The sequence below is a fragment of the Tamandua tetradactyla genome, chromosome 1 (assembly GCF_023851605.1).
Source record: "Tamandua tetradactyla isolate mTamTet1 chromosome 1, mTamTet1.pri, whole genome shotgun sequence".
Taxonomy (NCBI): Eukaryota; Metazoa; Chordata; class Mammalia; order Pilosa; family Myrmecophagidae; genus Tamandua; species Tamandua tetradactyla.
The window spans coordinates 2282672-2305087 of NC_135327.1; the positions used below are offsets into that span (position 1 = coordinate 2282672).

At 38.6% G+C, this 22416-nt stretch overlaps 1 protein-coding gene and 1 pseudogene across 6 annotated transcripts in view; both read right to left on the minus strand.

Moving 5' to 3' along the window:
* Positions 1–22416, minus strand: part of PTPN1 (protein tyrosine phosphatase non-receptor type 1) — a 105831-nt gene that overhangs the window by 44943 nt on the left and 38472 nt on the right. The gene's annotated exons all lie outside the window — the stretch shown is intronic.
* Positions 300–22412, minus strand: LOC143688613 (meiosis-specific coiled-coil domain-containing protein MEIOC pseudogene; annotated as a pseudogene).

Genomic DNA, 22416 nt, shown 5'->3' on the forward strand with positions numbered 1-22416 from the left:
CTCACCCTATTTCTATCTCCTGATGGTCTCTGTTACCAAGGAAATATTCCAAGCTTATTCACTAATGTCAGTTCATATCAGTAAGACCAGAGTATCTGTCCTTTTCTTTCTGGCTAATCACATTCAGCATAATGTCCTTAAGGTCCATTCATGTTGTTACATACTTCATAACTTTATTTTGTCTTACAGCTGCATAATATTCCATCTTATGTAAATGTCACAGTTTCTTTAGTCAAATCTCTGTTGATGGACATTTTGGCTATTTCCATCTCTTGGTAATTGCTAATAATACTGCTATGAATATTGGTGTTTAAATGTCCATTTGTGTCCTTGGCCTTGTGTCCTTTGAGTAGAGACAGCATATAGATGGGTCCTATTTTTTAATAAATTCTGCCAGACTATGTCTTTTGATTGGAGAGTTTAATCCATTAACATTCAGTGTTATTACTGCATGGGTAGTACCTTCTTCTACGATTTTGCCTTCTGCATTTTATATGTCATATCTAATTTTCCTTCTTTTTACCTTTACTCATAGTCTTCCTTTCTACGCTTTTCTCCACACCTCTGTCTTCTGTCTTTGTATCTGTCTCTAGTGCTCCCTTTAGTATTTCTTGCAGAGCTGGTCTGTTGGTCACACATTCCCTGTGATTTTTTGTCTGAAAATGTTTTCATTTCTCCCTCATTTTTTGAAGGATAATTTTGCTGGATATAAAATTCTTGGTTGGCAGTTTTTCTCTTTTAATAATTTAAATATATTATCCCACTGTCTTCTCGCCTCCCTGAGAGATCTGCGCATAGTTTTACTGGGCTTCCCTTGTATGTGATGGATTGCTTTTCTCTTGCTGCTTTCAAGATCTTCTCTTTCTGTTTGACCTCTGACATTCTGATTATTAAATATCTTGGAGTATGTCTATTTGGATCTATTCTCTTTGGGGTACGCTACACTTCTTGGATCTGTAATTTGAAGTCTTTCATAAGAGTTGGGAAATTTTCAGTGATAATTTCGTCCATTAGTTTTTCTCCTCCTTTTCCCTTCTCTTGTCCTTCTGGGACACCCACAACACGTACATTCGTTGGCTTCATATCGTCCTTCAATTCCCTGAGTCCCTGCTCATATTTTTTCCATTTTTTTTCCTATAGTTTCTGTTTCTTGTCAGATTTCAGATGTTCCGTCCTCCAGTTTTGAAATCCTATGTTCTGTCTCTTAAAATCTACCATTGTAGGTTTCCACTGTTTTTTTCATCTCTTCTACTGTGTCTTTCATTCCCATAAGTTCTGTGATTTTTTTCAGACTTTCAGTTTCTTCTTTTTGTTCTTTCCTTGCCTTCTTTATATCCTCCCTCAATTCACTGATTTTGTTTTTGATGAGGTTTTCCATGTCTGTTCGTACATTCTGAAATAATTGTTTCAGCTCCTGTATGTCATTTGAATTGTTGGTTTGTTCCTTTGACTGGGCCATATCTTCAATTTTCCTAGTGTGATTTGTTATTTTTTGCTGGCGTCTAGGCATTTAATTACCTTAATTAGTTTATTCTGGAGATTGCTTTCACTTCTTTTACCTAGGGTTTTCTTAGTGGATGAATTTGTTGTCTATCTGTTCTTTGACATTCCGTTCAGCTTTATTTGGACCTTTAGCTTAAGTTTTGTTTAACAGAGGAGAATTTTTCCGTTCTTGCTTTCTTGTTTCTTGCCCTGCTTGTGTGGTGCCTTCCCCCCACCCCCCACACACACTCTTAGGAGGGTCTACTTAGATATTTTAGACCCCAGCCAGATTTTCCCAGACCAAACTGGCCTATCAGGAGGAGTCACCTGCGTTGGTTTTCCCTGAGGGTGAGACCCAGCAGGTTGAAAGACTTTCCTGTGAAATCTCTGGACTCTGTTTTTCTTATCCTGCCCTGTGTGTGGTGCTTGTGTGACTGCAGGTCCCACCAGCATAAGATGATGCAGTACCTTTAACTTTGGCAGACTCTCCCTGCTGGGGGCGTGGTGGAGACAGAGGAGAGGTTGTAGTTTAGTTTTAAAGGCTTCAAATTACCAAGCCCTGGGGTCTGAATTCCTTGATGGATGGATTCTACCTGAGTTGGGCTTCACCCCTCCCCTGGGGAAGGCACAGGCGCCAGATAAGCCCCCAAAAGAGCTCATTTCTACTATGCCTGGGGCAGTTGCAGCCTGAAAAGGCCTGCTGCTGTATCCAGAGGCAGTCAAGCCTTTGTAGATACACAGCCACAAAAACCTCTGTTTCCTTCTTTTTTTCCCCCCTTTTCTGTCAGTCCTGCTCCCTTGGCACCAGAGCAAAAATGAGCAACCTCTGCTTTGATCAGGTTCACCTAAGCTGGGGGCCTATTTTTAGTAGTCAGAATTTGTTAATTAGTTTCACAATTGGCGTTTGATTGTGCCCAGTCCCTGCTGCTGGTAAAGTCCTTTCCTTTCCCCTCTGGGAAGCGGCCTGTGGGGGAGGGACGCTGGCTGCCATAGCTTTGGGAACTCATGGTTCTGGAGCGTGCTCGTAGCCGGTCCAGCTGGTCCAGACTGGGGTACACTGTGTGTCTGGTCACTGACATGGCCCCGGGAGCTGTTCTGTATTGTTTCTGGTTATTTAGTAGTTGTTCTGGAGGATGAACTAAAACACGCACGTTGTTAAGCCGCCATCTTGACCCGGAAGTCTGGCGGCCTATTTTTAATAGTCAGAATTTGTTAATTAATCCCACAATTGGCGTTTGGTTGTGCTCACCCCCTGTTGCCGATAAAGTCCCTTTCCTTTCCCCTCTGGGAAGCAGCCTGTGGGGGAGAGCGCGCTGGCTGCCACGGCTCGAGGAACTTATGGTTCTGGGTGGGATCGCAACTGGTCCTGCTGGTCCAGACTGGGGTGTCCAGTGTGTCTGGTTACTGATATGACCCCAGCAGTTGTTCTGTAGTGTTCCTGTCTATTTATTAGCTGCTCAGGACAAAGTAAATCCCACACCTTGCTAAGCCACCATCTCGGCCAAGCCTCCTCTTCTTTATCCCAATATTCATTCTTAACCTTGATACTTTACAACTTAAATACTATAATATGAACAAAACAGCATTACAGCCCTCGTTTCTGTAACTGATCATTGGGTTGTTGCAGTTTTCCATTGATTTTAATCACAGGGCATGGTAGCACAAAAAGACACCCGAGGGGATCTCCTATATTCCAGGAAAACTCTTCTTTACCTCCACTGTGTAGTTGCAGTCCTATTTTCCCCTGATAGTCAGGGTCAATGATCCCAGTCAGTAATGTAATCCCCTTCTTGGCTTGTTGATCCAGAGGAGGTGTGGGTAACCAAAGTGACCAGGTGGCAGTCTTAGATTCCAGTTCAATGGAATCACTGTTGTTTCTCCTGGCGGAAGCACTCCCCCTTTTGGAACTAAAACCTGTAGACAAACAGAGCTCAGGGTCGCAGGGACAGGAAGCAAAAATTTTCCCAGTGGATTACAAGGGGTAATAGTGAGTGGTGCCACTCCCATTTCCACCCCTTGGTTCCTGGACTCATGGATCCTGACTATGAGAGAAACAGCACCACACGCTGGACACAGATTCAGAGCACACACAGCCTCCTGGAGAACATCACTCCAGCCCTACAAGGTATTGCCACTTAGTTGGCACCATAATTGAGTTTTCAAAGGGCCATTCTGCCATTCTGTCAATCCAGCTGCCTCTAGATGACAGCAAACATGGTAAGACTAGAGAATTCCATGAGCATGTGCCCATTCCCGTACTTCATTTGCTGTGAAGTAGGTTCCTTGATCAGAAGCCATGCTGTGTGGAATACCATGACGATGAATTAAGGCCTTCCGTAAGCCCACAAATGGTAGTTTTGGCAGGAGCATTACTTGTAGGGAAAGCAAATCCATATCCAGAGAATGCGTCTATTCCAGTAAGAACAAATCACTGCCCTTTCCACGAAGGGAGTGGTCCAATGTAATCAACCTGCCACCATGTAGCCAGTTGGTCTCCTCGGGGAATGGTGTCATATCGGGGGCTGAGTGTGGGTCTCTGCTGCTGGCAGAGTGGGCACTCAGAAGTGGCTGTAGCCAGGTCAGCCTTGGTGAGTCCATGTTGCTGAGCCCATGCATAACCTCCATCCCTACCACCATGGCCAGTTTGTTCATGAGCCCATTGGGCAATGACAGGAGTTGCTGGGGAAAGATGCTGAGTGGTATCCACAGAACGGGTCATCTTATCCATTTGATTATTAAAATCTTCCTCTGCTGAAGTCACCCTCTGGTGTGAATTCACATAGGACACAAATATCTTCATGCTTTTAGCCCACTCAGAAAAGTCTAACCACATACCTCTTCCATAGACCTCTCTGTGCCAATTTTCCAATTATCGTCTTTCCAAGTCCCCAAACATCCAGCTAAACCATTAGCAATAGCCTATGAGTTAGTATACAAACACACCCCTGGCTAGTTCTCTTTCCAAGCAAAATAAACAACCAGGTGCACTGCTTGAAGTTCTCCCCACTGGGAGGATTTCCCCTCACCACTGTCCTTCAAGGACACCCCAGAAAGGGGTTATAGTGCTGCAGCTGTCCACTTTTGGGTGGTACCTGCCTATTGTGCTGAACCATCTGTAAACCAGGCCCGAGTTTTCTCTTCCTCAGTCAATTCACTATAAGGAACTCCCCAAGAGGCCATAGCTCTGATCTGGGAAAGAGAAGGTAATGCAGCAAGAGTGGACACCATGGGCATTTGGGCCACTTCCTCATGTAACTCACTTGTGCCTTCAGGACCTGCTCTGGCCCTATCTCATATATACCATCTTCATTTTATGACAGAGTGCTAATGCGCATGCCCAACTTTATGGCTTGGTAGGTGAGACAACACGCAGCTCATAACAGGCAACTCAGGTCTCATGGTAACTTGGTGGTCCATGGTTAAGTGTTCAGTCTCTACTAAGGCCCAGTAGCAGGCCAGAAGCTGTTTCTCAAAAGCAGAGTAGTTATTTGCAGCTGATGGTAAGGCTTTGCTCCAAAAATTCTAAGGGTCTGCGTTGTTGATTCTCCTATAAGGGCCTGACAAAGGCTCCAGACAGCATCTCTATTTGCTACTGACACTTCCAGCACCATTGGATCTGCTGGTTCATATGGTCCAAGTGGCACAGCAGCTTGTAAAGCAGCATGGACCTGTCACAGAGCCTCCTCTTGTTCAGGTCCCTACTCAAAATTAGCAGCTTTTCTGGTCACTCGATAAATGGGCAAGAGTAGCAAACCCAAATGAGGAATATGTTGTTGCCAAAATTCGAAGAGACCAACTGGTATAGTGCCTCTTTTTTGGTCATAAGAGGGGCCAGATGCAGCAACTTATCCTTCACCTTAGAAAGGATATCTCAACATGCCCCACACCACTGGACACCTAGAAATTTCACTGAAGTGTTAAGGTCCCTGTATTTTTGTTGGTTTTTATCTCCCATTCTCTGACACGCAAATGCCTTAGCATTAAGTCTAGAGTAGTTGCTACTTCTTGCTCACTAGGTCCAATCAACATGATAGCATCAATATAATAGACCAATGTGATGTCTTGTGAGAGGGAGAAACAATCAAGGTCCCTGCAGACAAGACTATGACAGGGCTGGAGAGTTTATATACCCCTAAGGTAGAACAATGAAAGTGTACTGCTGAACTTGCCAGCTGAAAGCAAACTGGTAGACTCTGGTGGTGCTTCCTAACAGCTATTGAGAAAAGAGCATCTGCCAGATCAATAGCTGAATACCAGGTACCAGGGTATGTACTAATTTGCTCAAGCAATGATACCATGTCTGGAACAGCAGCTGCAATTGGAGTTACCACCTGGTTGAGTTTACGATAATCCACTGTCATCCTCCAAGACCCATCTGTTTTCTGCACAGGCCAAATAGGAGAGTTGAATGGGGATGTGGTGGGAATCACCACTGCTGCATCCTTCAAGTCCTTAAGAGAGGCATTAATCTCTGCAATCCCTCCAGGAATCCGGTATTGCTTCTGATGTACTATTTTGGTAGGTAGGGGCAGTTCTAGTGGTTTCCACTTGGCCTACCCTACAATAATAGCCCTCACTTCACGAATCAGAGAGCCAATGTGGGAATTCTGGCAGTTGCGCAGTATGTCTATTTCAATTATGCATTCTGGAACTGGGGAAACAACCAAAGAACGGGTCAGGGGACCCACTGGACCCACTGTGAGATGGACGTGAGCTAAAAGTCCATCGATTACCTGACCTTCATAAGCCCCCGCTCTGATGGACCAGAGTGACATTTGGGTTCCCTGGAATTAATGTCACTTCTGAACCAGTGTCTAACAATCCCCCAAATATCTGATCATTTCCTTTTCCCCAATGCATGGTTACCCTGGTAAAAGGCCGTTGGTCTCCTTGGGGTAGGCTTGGAGGAAGATTGACAGTACAAATTTGTGGCAGTGTAACAGCATCCTCCCCCAAAGGGACCTGGCCTCCCCCTCATTCAAGGGGCACTAGATCTGTAAACTGTCTCAAGCTGGAAATTGATTAAGGGGCCATGACTCTTTGTTTTTGTAATTCAAGTCAGACTTCTGTTCACTTGACCTAGAGAGCTCTTTGGTTTATACAGCTCAAACAATAATTTAGTAGACTGCCCATCTATTGTCTTCTAGGTACCCCATGATTTACTAGCCAATGTCACAAGTCTCTGCACGTCAGTTTATTTTGACTCCTGCTTTGAGTCTGCTGTCTATTATGATAGCCATGTTCACCTTGTCTTTGGTGATTAAGTGCTGCCACCTGGTTTCTGCCAACTCAGGATCTAGTCATCCCTACTGTGTTTAGGGATTCCAGCTCAGTGACAGCAGCTCTCACAGTAATATCTGACCTACAGAGAAGTGCAACTACAGAGCTCTTCAGGGATGATGGTGCTAGTCTCACAAATTTATTTCTCACTGTTCTGGTAAAAGGTGCATCCTCTGGACAGTCCAGGGCTGTAAGAGCAGGCTTTGCATGATAAATCCAGTCTAACATTCCAATCTCTTGAGGCCTCCGGATCCCCTCATCTACATTATACTAGGGCAGTTGTGGCATTTCAACCTCAGGTAATGTCTGCCACCTTTGATTCATGTTTTCCCCAACCATCCAAACAGTTAATGCCTTTTCTAACCCCTCGAGCTATAACACTGAATGCCTAATCGCTGCTTAGTGGGTCCCTAATAAATTCAGCCTGATCCAGCCTTATATTTCTCCCACCATTATCCCACACCCTTAAAATCCATTGCCACAAATATTCCTGATTTCGGTCTATATTAATTGGAAGATTCATGCAGTTCTTTTGGCGTATAACATACTTTGTACCTTATTTTCTGGGGCCTGTTGGGACTTTAATACTAGTTATAAGTCTGGAAGAAATTAGGGGTGATGAGGGTGGGTGACAAAAAGAATTAGAAGTATCTTCCAAACCATTTGCTTCAGGGCATTCATTTGCAGTTTCATCTGGTGAAACAAGATTAATCACCCTAGGGCTAATCCCTTCAGGTGGAGGTTGGGTGGCCAAATCCTCAGGGCAGGCTGGAGGTGAGGTGGCTATATCCTCAGAGCAGACTATTACGGGGTTATCAAGAGAAGACTCAGCATGATCTAGGGTTTCAACCTCACCCCCAACATCATTATCAACCCGTATGTCACCATCCCATTTTTCAAGGTCCCACTCGTTTCCAATCAATGCCCTCACATTAATGGCAGACACCATGCAAGACAGAAATTTCAGTTTACATTGTAAAGTTGCTACTCTAACAATATGATTCTGAGTCTGATTTTCGGAGATCTCAAGTCTATGGTTACAAGAAATAAAATTTTCCTTCAGGACACTCATAGAAATGTTTACATCTGTCAGACGGCGGTGTGTAAACTTCTCATTTGAAGACTTAAGCCCATCCCTTTCACTCATTAATGTTTACAGTGTATTTAACAGCAACCCGCCAACATCTCTATACCTTCTATTTCCACAAAATTCGGTAAAGGTGTCAAAAACACTATCTCCCAGGGCCTGGCTTCGTACAATCAAAGCATTAGTAAGAATCAAATGGTGATATTTTGACTATCTCTTTTGCCAACTCACCCCATGGATTGGCAATGTCATTCTAGTGAGAGTCCTTAGTGCCTCTGAGTCCAGTCAGAGTAGAAAACCATTCATGAAAACCATTTTTAAGATTGTGTTTCTTAAGAACCACTCCGGTACCAAGCTGTATTAGTTAGGGTTCTCTACAGAAATAGAATCAACAGGAAATATCTGTAAATATAAAATTTATAAAAGTGTCTCATGTAACCATGGGAACATAGAGTCCAAAATCCGCAGGGCAGGCTGTGAAGCTGATGACTCTGATGGGGGGTCTGGATGAATGCCATAGGAGAGGTTCGCCGGCCAAAGCAGGAAGAGAGACCATCTCTTTGGAATCCTCCTTAAAATTAGCCATCCATTGATTAGCTTAAATGTTACAAATGGGATCAGCTGTGGATGCAACCAACATGATCATGATTTAATTCTATGAAATGTCCTCATAGCAACAGACAGGCCAGCACTTGCCCAAACCGACAAACAGGTACAACACCTGGCAAAGCTGACATGTGAACCTGACCATGACAGTTACTATTTTTACTTTTTTTTTTAAAAAAGAAAATAAAAAAGTTGGAGAAGCTATGGAGAAACAGAAATACTTGTCTGCTGTTGGCAGGAATGTAAAATGGTACAGCACCTGTGGAAAAACAGTTACTAAGAAAGTTAACTATAGAATACCATATGACCAGGTGTTAGGATTGAATCATGTCCTCCACAAAACGTATATTCAAGCCCCAAGAGCTGGTGCTACGGGTGTGAACCCATTTGCAAACAAAACTTTTGAAAAGGTTGAGTTAAGGTATGCTCGAGTGAATGAGAGCGGGCCTTAATCAAATATGGCTGAAGTCCTTATAATCAAAGGAAATTGGGCCAGACAGAAAGTCACAGAACCCAGCAGAGAAAAGAGAAGACATTACCATGTGCTTCACTATGTGACTGAAAAGGTCAGCCAAAAGATACTGATTCCAGGAGGAAGCAAGCCTTTAAAACCAAGAGCCAATAAATTCCTGTTGTTAAGACAACAATTTATATGGTATTTGTCTTAGCAACTAAGAAACTATTTCACTTGGGATTCCCATTTCTAGGTATATAGACAAAAGAAATGTAAAGCAGAAACTAGAACTGATACTTGCCCACTGAAGTTTGTAGTGGCATTATTCACAATAGCCCAAAGGTGGAAGTAACCCACATGTCCATCAACAGATGAATGGATAAACAAAATGTGGTACACACATACAATGAAATATTATTCAACTATAAAAAGGAATGGAGTTTTGATAAATTTGACAATATGGATGGACCTTTAAGACATAATGGTGAGTAAAATAAGCCAGACACAAAATGACAAATATTGTATGCTAACTGATATAAAATAATTAGAATAAACCAATTCAGAGTCAGAAACACAATACAGTTACCAGGGGCCAGGGTGAAGGTAAGGGGCAGGGAGGGTTAATGTTCAATGGGTACACAGCTTCTGTTTGGGGTGATGGAAATTTTTTTGTAACGGATGGTGGCAATGGTAGCAAAATATTGTGAATGCAAATAACACACTGAATTATATATTTGAATGTGGTTAAAAGGGGAAATTTTATGTTGTTTATGTTTTCGAATAAAAATTTTAACAAAAACCACAGGACTACACAATGCAGTGAACCCTGACATCAACTATGGACTACAGTTAACAGCCCAAGTGTAATACTACTGCTTCACCCACTGCAATAAAGCTGCCACACCAATGCAAAGGGTCAATAACAGGGAAAACTGTTGTTTGTGGGGAGGGGTATAAGGGAACTCTCTTTCTTCTGCATGATGTTTCTGTAAACCTATAACTTCTCGAATTAAAAAAAATTAAAACACTAACAAAAGTAAAAACTTCAACAAAAATAAATAAATAAATAAATAAAAAGGAAGAAAACACCAAAAAATTTTTCAAGAAAACTTCCCCAAATTGAGGAACAAAGCCGATTAAGTGCTCATCATAATGTTTAAAGTAGACCCATAGTAAAGTACATTAATGTACAATTCCAGAATCCTATGACAACGAGAATATTCTGTAAGTTTCTAGGTAGAAAAACAGTTCATTTTCAAAGGAAAAGGTATCAAAATGGCTTTAGACTTCATAAGAAAAATACTGAGAGTTGGACAGCAATGAAGCACTGCCTTTGATATTCTAAAGAAAACAACTATCAACCTAGAACTCTGAACTTTGCCAAATAATTATCTAGAAAGTAGAATAAAAACACTTCCAGAAATACAAGGTCAAAATAACTTTCCAACCATGCTCTTTTCTCAGCAATCCACTAGAGCAAGTCTCCCAAATAAATAAACCAAGAAAAAAAAGATATAGGACATATAGGGAAAAAAAAGAGGTACAATGTGAGAGAGAGGTAAAAGAAATTTCCATAAAAACTGTGTCAACCACATGCTTTCTTTTAATGACCCAACCTTTTAACCTAATGAATGAATGTACTAGAGGGAAATGAGAAGACCTCCAGGAAATAGGAAATCTAATCGAAGAAGAAAAGCAAAGGATGTCTCAAGATGACAGCTGTGTGTGGCCAGTGTACAGATCAACTGATCCCAATGGAAGGAGAATAGTGGTCTCCAATAGAAATGTCTCCAAGGAAAAAACTGGAACTGGGAAATCACCTGATACTGCACTGTCCAATACAGCATCCACTAGCCATATGTTGGCAATTTGGAATGTAGCCAGTCTGAAAAGATACGTGCTCTAAGTGTAATAGACACATCCAATCCAGGTCAGGATTAAGGTAAATCAGAATACAGGGGTAAGAAAGATATTGCCTATACTTTATAACCTCATCTACTCTTTAAAACCAAAGGAAGAAAGGTTTATTTTGTCCAGAACCTAAATTTTCTGTAGCACATAATCTAACTCAACGTGCCTGAACAGATCATTCAAACAATCCAAACATAGAGAGCCCAAAATAAGAATGAGAGTTTCAATTCTGTATAGCTCATTGTAATGCCTGGATACATTCCAGAGTATATCAAGCAGATAATCACAAAGTACTGGCAAAGTTTCTTAAGGGATGGGAGAAAATATGGAACTGTTAATCTTTACCACCAAGAAAACCCCTACTACTGTGTTTACCATTAGGGATATCCAAATCAATGGCCAAAACCCTTGATCTTAAGGCTTGTTTTTGTGACTCTTATGTAGGCAGCAGAGAAGCTTAGTGTAGCTATAGCTATGCATGAGAGTTACTTCCAACTCTTCTGTTGGTCTGATGTGGTTTCTCTCTCTAAGACCAACTCTGAAGTGAAACCGCTGCCCTCCCCCCTGCAAGGGACATGACATCTAGGGGTGAAGGTCTCCCTGGTGGCATGGGAGATGACTCCCAGGGTTGAGTCTGGCCTGGGAGATAAATCCACCTTTATAATTCCCACTTTACAATTCCACCATAAATCCACCTTTACAATTTATTGAGACTTGCTTTATGACCCAGAATACTGTGTTAGTAAATGTTCCACGTGCTACTGAAAAGAACGTACACTCGTGCTGTTTGGTGCGCTCCATACCAATTAGGTTAAGTACATTAAGTGGGATCAACAATGCCATCTGGACCAAAAAAGGGGTAAAAGAAGTGTAACAAATAAGGTATCAGTGGCTGGGAGAGTTCAAACAGGGTTGAGAGACTACTCTGGAGGCTGCTCTTACGCAAGCTTCAGTTAGACCTTGCTCCCTAACATACTTTGCCAAACCCCAACCCAAACCATTCCAGCCAATCCTAAAGAACGCCTAGGGCGTTATATAAGATTTTACAAAGGTTCCATGCACTAAGGTAACATTCCAGAAACCTACAACCTCAGATGAGTCCCTGGAGCATATAAGTCCTGAAATGCAGAGGGCCCAGCCTCTCCAGAACATCAACTGGTTCCATTCCCCTATCCCAGAGTAGCAACAGCCCCTTCCAACGTGAAAAAATTAGAATGGGCATAGCCCAAATACCCCTAAAGAGTGGGAGAAAGATCAAAGGTGATGGTGGAGCTATACAGAGAAGGTAGGGTTTAACAAATGATTATGATTGCTGAATACTTCTTTTAGTCTCCAGTATCTTAGAGCAGCTAGAAGTAAAACCGAAAATGGTGGACTTATAATCCATACCAAACTTTCAAATCTGTTCTACAACTAATTGTTGCGATATGCTTTGATATTTCAAAACAATTAGCTATAGAACAGAGTATTGCTTTTTAGTCTATATTTTATTTTTTCACAACTAGAAAATATTTCTCCTAGTCTCCAATGTTTTGGAGATAAATAGAAGGGAAAATCTGAAATAGTGGAAAGGTAACCCATAACAAACTCTGAAATACGTTCTGTATTTACTTCTTGAAGTGCAATTTGAAAATTACTGCTTTTTTTCCTTTTCTTTGCATATGTTATATGTGATAATAATAAATATTTTTAAAATTTACATGCATGAGTTGCACCATATTTCTTTTGGAAAGAACTGACCTGAAGAACTGACTTTGTGGAAATTGTTCTGAAAGGCTGTAAGAAGGTACGGGAAGAAAAAGCAATAGGTACAAAGAAAATTAAGCAAACGAAAAAAATTATTAACTTTGGGAAAAATAAGGAAAAAAACAAACATACAACACTATCTGTAACAACGTGCATACATAAGCAATATAAATAATGAATACTGGTTTAACCAAAAATTTTAACATTGCTTTAGTTGTAGCCCACACATTTCAATACATTGTGTTTTCAATTTCCATTCAGTTCAAAATATTTGCTAGTGTTCTTTTTTGATTCAGGGTTATTTAAAAGTGTACCACTAAATTTCCAAACATCTAAGGACATTTTAGATAGTGATATGGATTTCAAATTTAATTCTGCTGTGGTCATAAATCCACCTTTACAATTTATTGAAACTTGCTTTATGACCCAGAATACTGTGTTAGTAAATGTTCCACGTGCTACTGAAAAGAATGTACACTCATGCTGTTTGGTGCGCTCCATACCAATTAGGTTAAGCACATTAAGTCTTTTAGACCCTTATTGACTTTCTAACATGTTTTATCAATTATCAAGAGATTAGTGTTAAAATCTCCAAATAATTATGGATGTGTTCATCTCTCTTTCTAGTTCTATCAGTTTCTGCTCATGAATGTATTTGGAAACTCTGTTTTTAGGCAACTCTGTCATTACAAAATGTCTCACTTTATCTCTGGTAATATTCCTTTTCTACTTTGTATCACATTAATATAGCCACTCTAGCTCTTTTTTGATTAGTGCGTGTATGGTATATCTGTTTCCTTTTCCTTTTAACTCATCTATGTCTTTATTTTTAAAGTGGAATTCTTGTGGTCAGCATATAGTTGGGTCTTTTTTTTTTTCTTCTTTTAATCCAAATCTGACCATCCCTTTCCTTTAATTCAGGTGTTTAGAACATTTACATATATTACTTAATTACTGATATGGTTGGATTTAAATCTACTGTATTGCTAGTTGTTTTCTATCATCTGATCTCTGTTCCTTTCCCCTCCCTTCCCTGTCTTCTTTCGGATTACTTCTTATTGTTGTTTGTATTTCATCTTCTCTTCACTGTTAGTATATCAGCCACACCTCTTTATTTTCAATTTTTTAGTGTACTGCTATAGGATTTACAATATGTACATTTAACTCATAATGGTCCATGGTCCAAATAATACAGCACTTTGAAAATAATGTCAGAACAGTGTACCTCTATTTTCCCTCTTGTCCTTTGTGTTAGTCATACATTTAACCTCTACATATTAAAAATCTTACCATGTGTTATTTGTGCTTTAAGTAATTATCTCTTAAATTTTAAATTGAGAAAAATGTATTTCACATTTACTTATATATTTGCCACTTCCAGTATGCCTCAGTCTTTTGTGTAGATCCAACTTTCCATCTTTCACCATGCCCTTTCTGCTTAAAGGACCTTGTTTAACATCTTATGCTAATTTGCTGGTGACAAATTCTCTCAGCTTTTGTTTGTCTAAAAAGGTCTTTATTTTGGCTACAATTTTTTTAACTTTTTATTTTGCAATACCCTCAAACTTAAAGGACAGCTACACAAACAATACAAACCTCACACAGAGAACTGCAACATATCCCTATCCCACCAGACACCTGGATCCACCAATTCAACAGCATATGCCGTACCACGCCATCCATCCATCTGTCCATCTACCCATCAACACATTTTTGAACACTTGAGCATAAGCTGTACACATCATGCTCCTTGAACATTTAACACCGCCATGGTACATTTCCTATGAACAAGGAGGTTCACTTACGTACCCACCTAAGTGCAGTTATCAAGTTCAAGAAATTTAACACTGACATAAAATTTACAGTCAATATTCCAATTTTATCATATATCCCAATAATGTTTTTTTTGAGCCTTCTCCTGTCCAGGATCATGTATTGCCATTAATTATCACTGTTGGGTTTTTTTTGGTGCCTTTGTGTTTGTGTGGGGGGTAATATATACACAACATAAGCTTTCCTATATCAAACACTCCCAAGCATACCATCCAGTGGGATTAATCACATCCGCAATGTCATGGCACCCTCTCCACGTTCCATTACTAAAAACTTTCTCATTTCCCCAAATACCCATTTTGCTTTAACTCCCATTTCTTCTGTCCCCTGGCTGTGCAAATTGTACTCTTACTTTCAGTCTCCATGACCTTGCATATTCTCTGATAGTTTCTGTGAGTTACCCAAGGGCTTAAATTTAACATCCTAATTCTGTAACAATCTCCTTTGCCTTGATATCAATTTAACTTCAAGAGTATACACAAGCTGTCCACCCCCCTACTTTTATGGAGTTCTTGTCACAAATGACATGCTTATACATTATTTATAACAAATTCTCATTATACTTTTCTGCATTTGCCTTTTAGATCATCTAGGAAGTAAACTAAAGGTACAAATATAAAATACAGTAATATTGGGATTTATTTTTACCTAGGTTGTCACCCTTACTGGAGATCTTTATTTCTTCTTGCAACTTCAATCTATTGTGTACTGTCCATTATCCTCCCCTTTCAACCTGCAAAACCCTCTTTAGCATTTCTTGCAGGATGTGATGAAATACCCTCAAGCTTTTTTTTTTATCCCCTTAATGTCTTAATCTCTTCTTCATTAAAAATTTTTTCCAACAATTTATCTTTTTTATTTGACAGACTAAATTCAACACAATATTTGCTTTCATAATATCCAACACTTCTGACACCAAACAATCACTTTCAAGACAGTGTCTGCGGTAAGATGATCCATTTTATTTGGCTCCCCTCAGTGTAACTCAAACAGTTCTCAGACATATCCGTGATCAAAATGTTTTTCCCTACAGTCACACCTGCATTCTTGATTAATTTCTTCTGCACAACATCCAAAGAAAACTCATGTGGTATGAGTACACTTTTTTTTTTTTTTAATACCAGGATTTCTAAAACAAGAATACACCAACATTTAAAATGTCAGTGTTTCTAGTCAAGGAGAGTTCAACTAAATTTTTTTTTTTTTTTTTTAACATGGGCAGGCACCGGGAATCGAACCCAGGTCCTCGGGCATGGCAGGCAAGCATTCTTACCTGCTGAGCCACCGTGGCCCCAACTAAATTTTGTCAGTGCATTACACTATAATTTAACTCACGCTTGTTAAAACCCAAAATCTTTTTACTCACATAATACTAACATTTCACACTATGAATAAATTATTTGGGTTACACATGAAGATATTAAGTGATAAGAACCAGAAAAGGCCAAGTTTCAAACAGCCCTTTAAAAAATATATCCATAAGCAACCTAATGACTATAACTACTAAAAACATACACTAATCAACTGCAAACTAAATTAAAGATTAATCTTAAAAAGAGAAATACATTTTAGAACTTAATGATACCTTTATCAAAGGCAGCCAACTGAAGGTACTAAAACAATCATCATTATTTCAGTTTCTTGGCAACAAGTCTAAAAGACCCAGATTAAAAAAAATGCTTTGTTTTCATTCCATTTAATAATTGGTAGAGTTAAATTTTAAACAATATACATACATAAATTGAACAGGTTTTATATTCAGTAACTTGCATGGTTCTGACACTGGCACTTTAATCACTAACTTAGAAGAATCAGATGCATTTCCTTCCATATATTCTGCCTGAAGTTTTCAAATTTATAAATATGGCAGTTTTAAATATTAAATTTTTACATGAATATTGGGTTTATCCTTGTTTTTCTCTGTTTTCTATTACCTGTTGTATAAAGAAAACACTTGTATATCACAATGAAAACTTGTCTAGGAAAAAAAAACTCATCTAGGTTATTAGACTGTTGCCATGATTGGGTTACAGTTACTTAGATTCATTATTTGGAATTATACTTACTTAATGAAATGTATCTCCTTCAAAAATTTCAAATTTGCATTTACCTGCACTGCAGAATGGATTCAAGCAATACTATAGCTGTTAGGAAATATTTACTTTACTTAAACAAACTTGTTATTTTTGACTACTCAGAATGCCTAGAGTAATCAATTTTACCTTTGAGTTCACCTTAAACCAGATCTGACTCATTCCAAATAGAAGCTTTAAATAGAAGTTAGGCTTCATTAAGATATTAGCTTTAAATTGGAAAGAAAATTAATGTACTGAAATTTTCAAGCTTGACAAATTTATTAAAATTTTTTAGCATGTCTTCATACATTACATATCAGCTTTTACTCTTTCTGTACTTCCTTAATGATTGCTTGCTTCACCTCTCTAGTCCATTAGATTGCAATTATTTATGCTTTCATGGATTTTATCTTCACAGTTTTCTATATCCTGTAAAGCCTCTTTCACATCCACTTAGCCAACTGTACCAACCTTGTAGCTGTTTTGAGCAAGGTCACCTGCAGTGCACACCACAGGTAGTGTGTGCTTTCTGAGTAGCCACACAAGTATCTTAAAAAGCTGAAGCAAGGGCAAAACATCTCTGTCATCTTGGAATGTAGGAACTCCTTGCCCTTGCCAAGTGGAAGCATTTATAGTTTTATCCTTTCTAAATGATTGTACAATATGAAGGGACTCCAAGATTCTATCAAGAGTAGTAGAGATTTTTGGCATGCAGGGGAGAGCTTCAGAGTGTTCCACTTTGCCTAGGAAAGTCACAAATCTGGCTCGTTCTTGAAGTTCATCCACAATTAACCAATCACAACTCTAGACAGGATATTTTGTACTGGATATTTTTTTCCCTGGGTGGTTTTTGGCAAGAGCCAATTCAGTCTTTTTTCTCTCCTTTTCTAATGTTCCTCACTGTTCACAACATTCTTCTGGACGAATATGAAGTTCATGGCTGGTCCACTATGTATTTCAATCAATTTTCAACTTTTGAAATCCGAAAGTTGGCATGAAACCCAGAAATGGAATTATCACCAAACATCACATCATTAAAGTAAGGGTACAAATGGTTTAAATCTTCATAAGAAAACATATCACAGGAATCTTAAGAGTAGAACAACAGAATGGTCAATGAGCTGGTGGATTTTAAGGGAAACCAAGTCGTTGAAGCAAGTTGGTGAAAACTAATTGATTATACCTTTAGTCTCCCGTTGTGTAATTACTAGAAAAGCATGACACCTGTGTGCGATTCACACGATTACTAAAATTGTTGTCTCCACTTCCTGATTTGTGGCTATGAAAATGACCCTGTGACTCCAAGAGATCTTGGTATGTATTCTGAGATAAGCCATCTAAAGGCTTTGGCCCTTCCTCAGGATCATAATGTCCACTCTGGAACTTAACTGGAAATTATGTTTGTTCACATTTTCAATGATCTTATACTGCTGAGCTGACCAGTTATCACAAAATCCACTTGGCTAACAAATTCACTGATTTAAAATACTCAAAATATGGGGGATCCAGTTTAGCAAACTTCTGCTTTTCTGTAACATTAGCAAAATCATTATTAGCTGGACAAGCTGTTTGAGGTTTTAGACCATACTCTCATGCAAAGCCAAAACCAGCAGTGAATACTTCTTCCTATACAAACTACTTTTCTGTAAGATGTGGTGTAGTTTTTGGAAATATGATATTCTGCTGATCAGGGATTATCTCTCCCATTTTCTTCTGACTTGTTTTAACCTGAACTAACTTTGTTGTAGGAATGTGCTTCTACAATTACGTGTTTCAGGTGTGTACTGGCTAATTTTTTACTCTTTTGGGCACTAAAATCTGAGAACATTTATTTACTTATTAGGATGAGCATATTCTGGGTATATGCAATAATTTGCATTTTCATTATATCTATTAAAGTGAGAAAGGGCCATTACTGCCCTTTTTTATTTAATGGTGCTTTAAGACTTTTAGCACATATTTTCTCTCTTCCATCAAGGAGGGAATCAACTCCTGATTCTTTCATGATGTCAGACAGACCAGTATGAGGTGTGATACCGTTTTTGATAAATGGGTATTCTTGGAACGTTGTCTTTGTGGTTTCATTTGTCTGAACGTTGTAACGGGTGATCACTTTGTGAGGGTACATCCACTGTTCTTAACTAATGAACTAATTTAACTAAATTTCCATTTCAAGTGTAAAATCTCTCTAGAAGAGCTTTTATTGTATTGGACAAATATTAAGTACTTCTAATCTACCAAGTGCATAAAATTTCCATATAGAAAAAATGATGGTTATAAAGGTCTTAAAACTGATGACAAAAAGATGAATGCTGGGTAAAATTAGGAGTTAAGCCAAAAAGGAAATAATAAACTTGCCATGAAACAAGTTCCCAGAAGTGTTTCCTGAACAGAAGTACGGAATATGTCAGGGATCATTAGAGGAGTACCTCAGCATTTCAGGGATTGAATCACAATAAATTAGAAATTTTACAAGTGGGAAATGAAATACACAAACACACAGCAAACAGATTCTTTATCTACCCATTTTTCCCCTAGTTAGTTCCTTCAACAGTATACTTCCTATTCTTACTAGAGATTTCAGAAATGGGATGGAATAAAACATCACGTGTCACAGGTGTTAAAATGGACACGTTCTTCTTGAGAATAAACCAGAGACTGTGCATCTGCAGCATGCTTAAGTTTGGTTAAAGGTTTACACTTAATGCTATAAATGATATTGTATCATTTTATATAGGCACTATGCACACAAAGTGATCTGAATCTATGGTAAACTATTTTCTTGAGAAGAAAAAAAATGCAAGTTCTTCCAAAATTATTATTTTGGGCTAGATAATTTACAAAATGCTTGAAAAGGTTTAAATAAAACATCTGTTGAGCCAATCTTTAAAAAGGCAAAGAAGTGAGCATGGCAAAAAACAACATTACTGAAATAACTTCTTAAGGTACAGTTCTTGATTTCCTATCCTCCCCATTTATTTAATGTAATAGGTGATCTTACAGTAGAATACAAATAAGTAACATTGCTTACCAAACTCTACTAACACAGAATGAACTAAAGCCTGAGTGAATTCATTTTAAAATTTTTTCAGGAAAGTTCATTGCTCAATTACTCAAACAGCTCCCAAATCCAATTAGGCAAAAAGATAAACTTGGGAGAAAAGCTGATAATATTCAATTTGATGTTGTTTTTTCTTAAGAACAAACAGATGAACAAAAAAAACCCCACAGAGCATAAAAGCCAGTCCAATCCTGCAAAAATATATTTATGTTTATATTAAGCATATTAAGTTAAACATAGCAATTTTTAGTTTTAACACTCTTTTCTCTTCTGTCCCACAAGTGGGTGAATATCTCTTACTGGCTCCATGGTAAAATGCAGGTCTCATTTCAAAATTATTCAACAATTGAGGTAGTAGAGATGGCATCTCAAGCACAGGAATCTGGTAGGAAAGACCCTCTTTATCCACTCCTAGCACAGGTCCAGGCTCGAACAGGTACTTTATGGAGGGTAATGGCTCTCAGAAATAGGGCTTCACTGAAGGGCAATGCAGAACACTAAAGACAATATTTGAAATGCAGTAAGTGGACATACAGTGTGAACATTTCCTGGAACTCTTGCAGCAGTCACTGAATAGGGAGATACAGAAATTGGGGGAAAGATTGGGGGAGGAAGTGGCTGGCCTAAACATTTAGAAACCATATCTTCAAACTCATGTGTGTTAAACAAATGCTGTTAGTCATAAATCTCATTACAAATGGGAATATAAAATTTTTGTATAACAAGAAGTACCTTAAGAAATACACATATCATAAAAGTCAAAGGTTAAATGCCTTTTGAAGTCAAAAGCAGTGCTCTATCCTTTATATGTGGAAGTGAATGAACAATATAATTTACAATAAAAACTTCTGGAAACCACTGTTATCTTTATTTCAAAATTCATATAATCAACATGCTAGGACTCATCTGATTAATACTGTTCAATTTTAAGATAAGCAAAAATGCTGAGACAGTAAAGAAAAAGCTTAAATTTTTAGCTAACCAGTACTGAGCTTGTTTGGGTTTAAATTTAAAAGTGTAACCTACTGAACAATTAAAAAAAAAGATGCTAAAGAGTAAACCAAGCAGATAAGAATGTTATGAGAGCTGTAAGAGAGACAGAGAGGGCTGGAGGAACAAAGCTGGCCAAACAGGCAGCAGGATGTACAATAATCACCCCCTGCCAGAACTTATTGGGTCATCTTGTACACGGGGACCTGGGGCAAGGTTAAAAGATAATGGAGTTACAAAGCACAAATAGAACAATCATGTGCATTTGGTAAATCACATGGAAAAAGCATCATCAACTACTGCTGTACAAAAACAACAACAAAAACCCACCAACACTGCTCTACAAATTCCCCACAACTCAGGGAATGGGGGCAGGAAGGGAAGGTTTGGAGGGATAGCCTTCCCTACCTAGGCAAGGGGAACTTCTGGTGGAGACAATGTGGCTGATTTCACCTCTGATGCCCACCGTTGCTCTAAACACAAAGTAAGGGTCAACCAATAGAGAGGAAAACCACACAGGCACAGCTAGGCTCAAAAACAGTAAGAAAACAAAACAAAAGGCCTCCTACTCAAAACGACCTGCAAGGAAGAGAGTGACAACACAGAAGATAAGCTAAAGACAACCAACAAATCAACTAGAAAATAAATCTGTCCCGCATGAAATTTATCTTGTGCCCTGACAGAGACTTTAAAGGAAATATATTTAAGATAGGAGTTAAATGGAGGGATCATGCATTAAAAAGAAAATATTATGGATTAAGATAGGTAGAAATGAAGCCAGAACAAGACTGACAGAGAATAAATGAGAAATCCTGGAAATGAAGAGGATAATTACTGAAATTAAAAACAAAAAACCTCAACAGACGGATAAACCTAGGCTGAACACACATAATTAGTATATTGAAAGCGAGTCCAGAGGAATGTACCCAGGACGCATCATGAAGAAATGTGAAACATGAAAGAGCAATTCAGAGACATGGCGGACAGAAAAGGCTCCAGCACACACCTAAAAATAAATCAGAACCAGGACACAGCAGGGTAAGGGCAAAGTCACAAGACTAGGATAAAGGATCTTCAAAGTAAATTATGGTATCTTTTGGAAGCTGAAGAGCTTTAACATTGATGTTCACTTCATTTTTTAAAACTCTATGGTTACACAGCCATTTAAAACTGAGACTCATACAAATATAAATATAAATATAAAAATATAAATGTACATATATACACACACACACATATATATGAGGGACTACTGTCATTGGTGGTGCCCTTAAATCATGTATAAAAACAAAGCTATTTCACGTATTTGTGGTTAATAGCTATTTTCAATTCCCTAAGGTCTTAAGCAGTTAAGAGAACTAAAATTTATCTTGCAGTTGCAATAAGGTGATTCATGTGAAATTCAAATCATGTCATCTTTAAGAAAACATTGTGATTAATGAACGCATACTGCTATGGTATCCTACCACTGAAAAAAAACTTTAGTACAAATAAAATTCGTTTGGACCTTAAACTAGAATTTGGGAAATAATAGCATTCTGAAATCATTACCGTAAGCAACCAGAGTCTTTATTTATATTAGACATACACAGAATTAGAACAGAATCATTAACACAAAAGGATATAAAACTTACTTTTTCAAGTGTCACTGACTTTAAAACTTATTTTTATAGTCTCTAACAGCATCTGCTTAAAAACAAATCATTTATGCTTTCTGTTAAATGTCATGATTTCACCTTGGGCAAAAAATCAATAGGCAGAAAATGAATCAGACTTACAGTAATTGACGTCAATAAAAAGTATTGGAACCAGTATCTTTTTAAATGCTGAGAATCGCAAAACAGTTCCTGTAAGAGAACGAACTTAAATCTACTTTCACTTCTATTTTGTT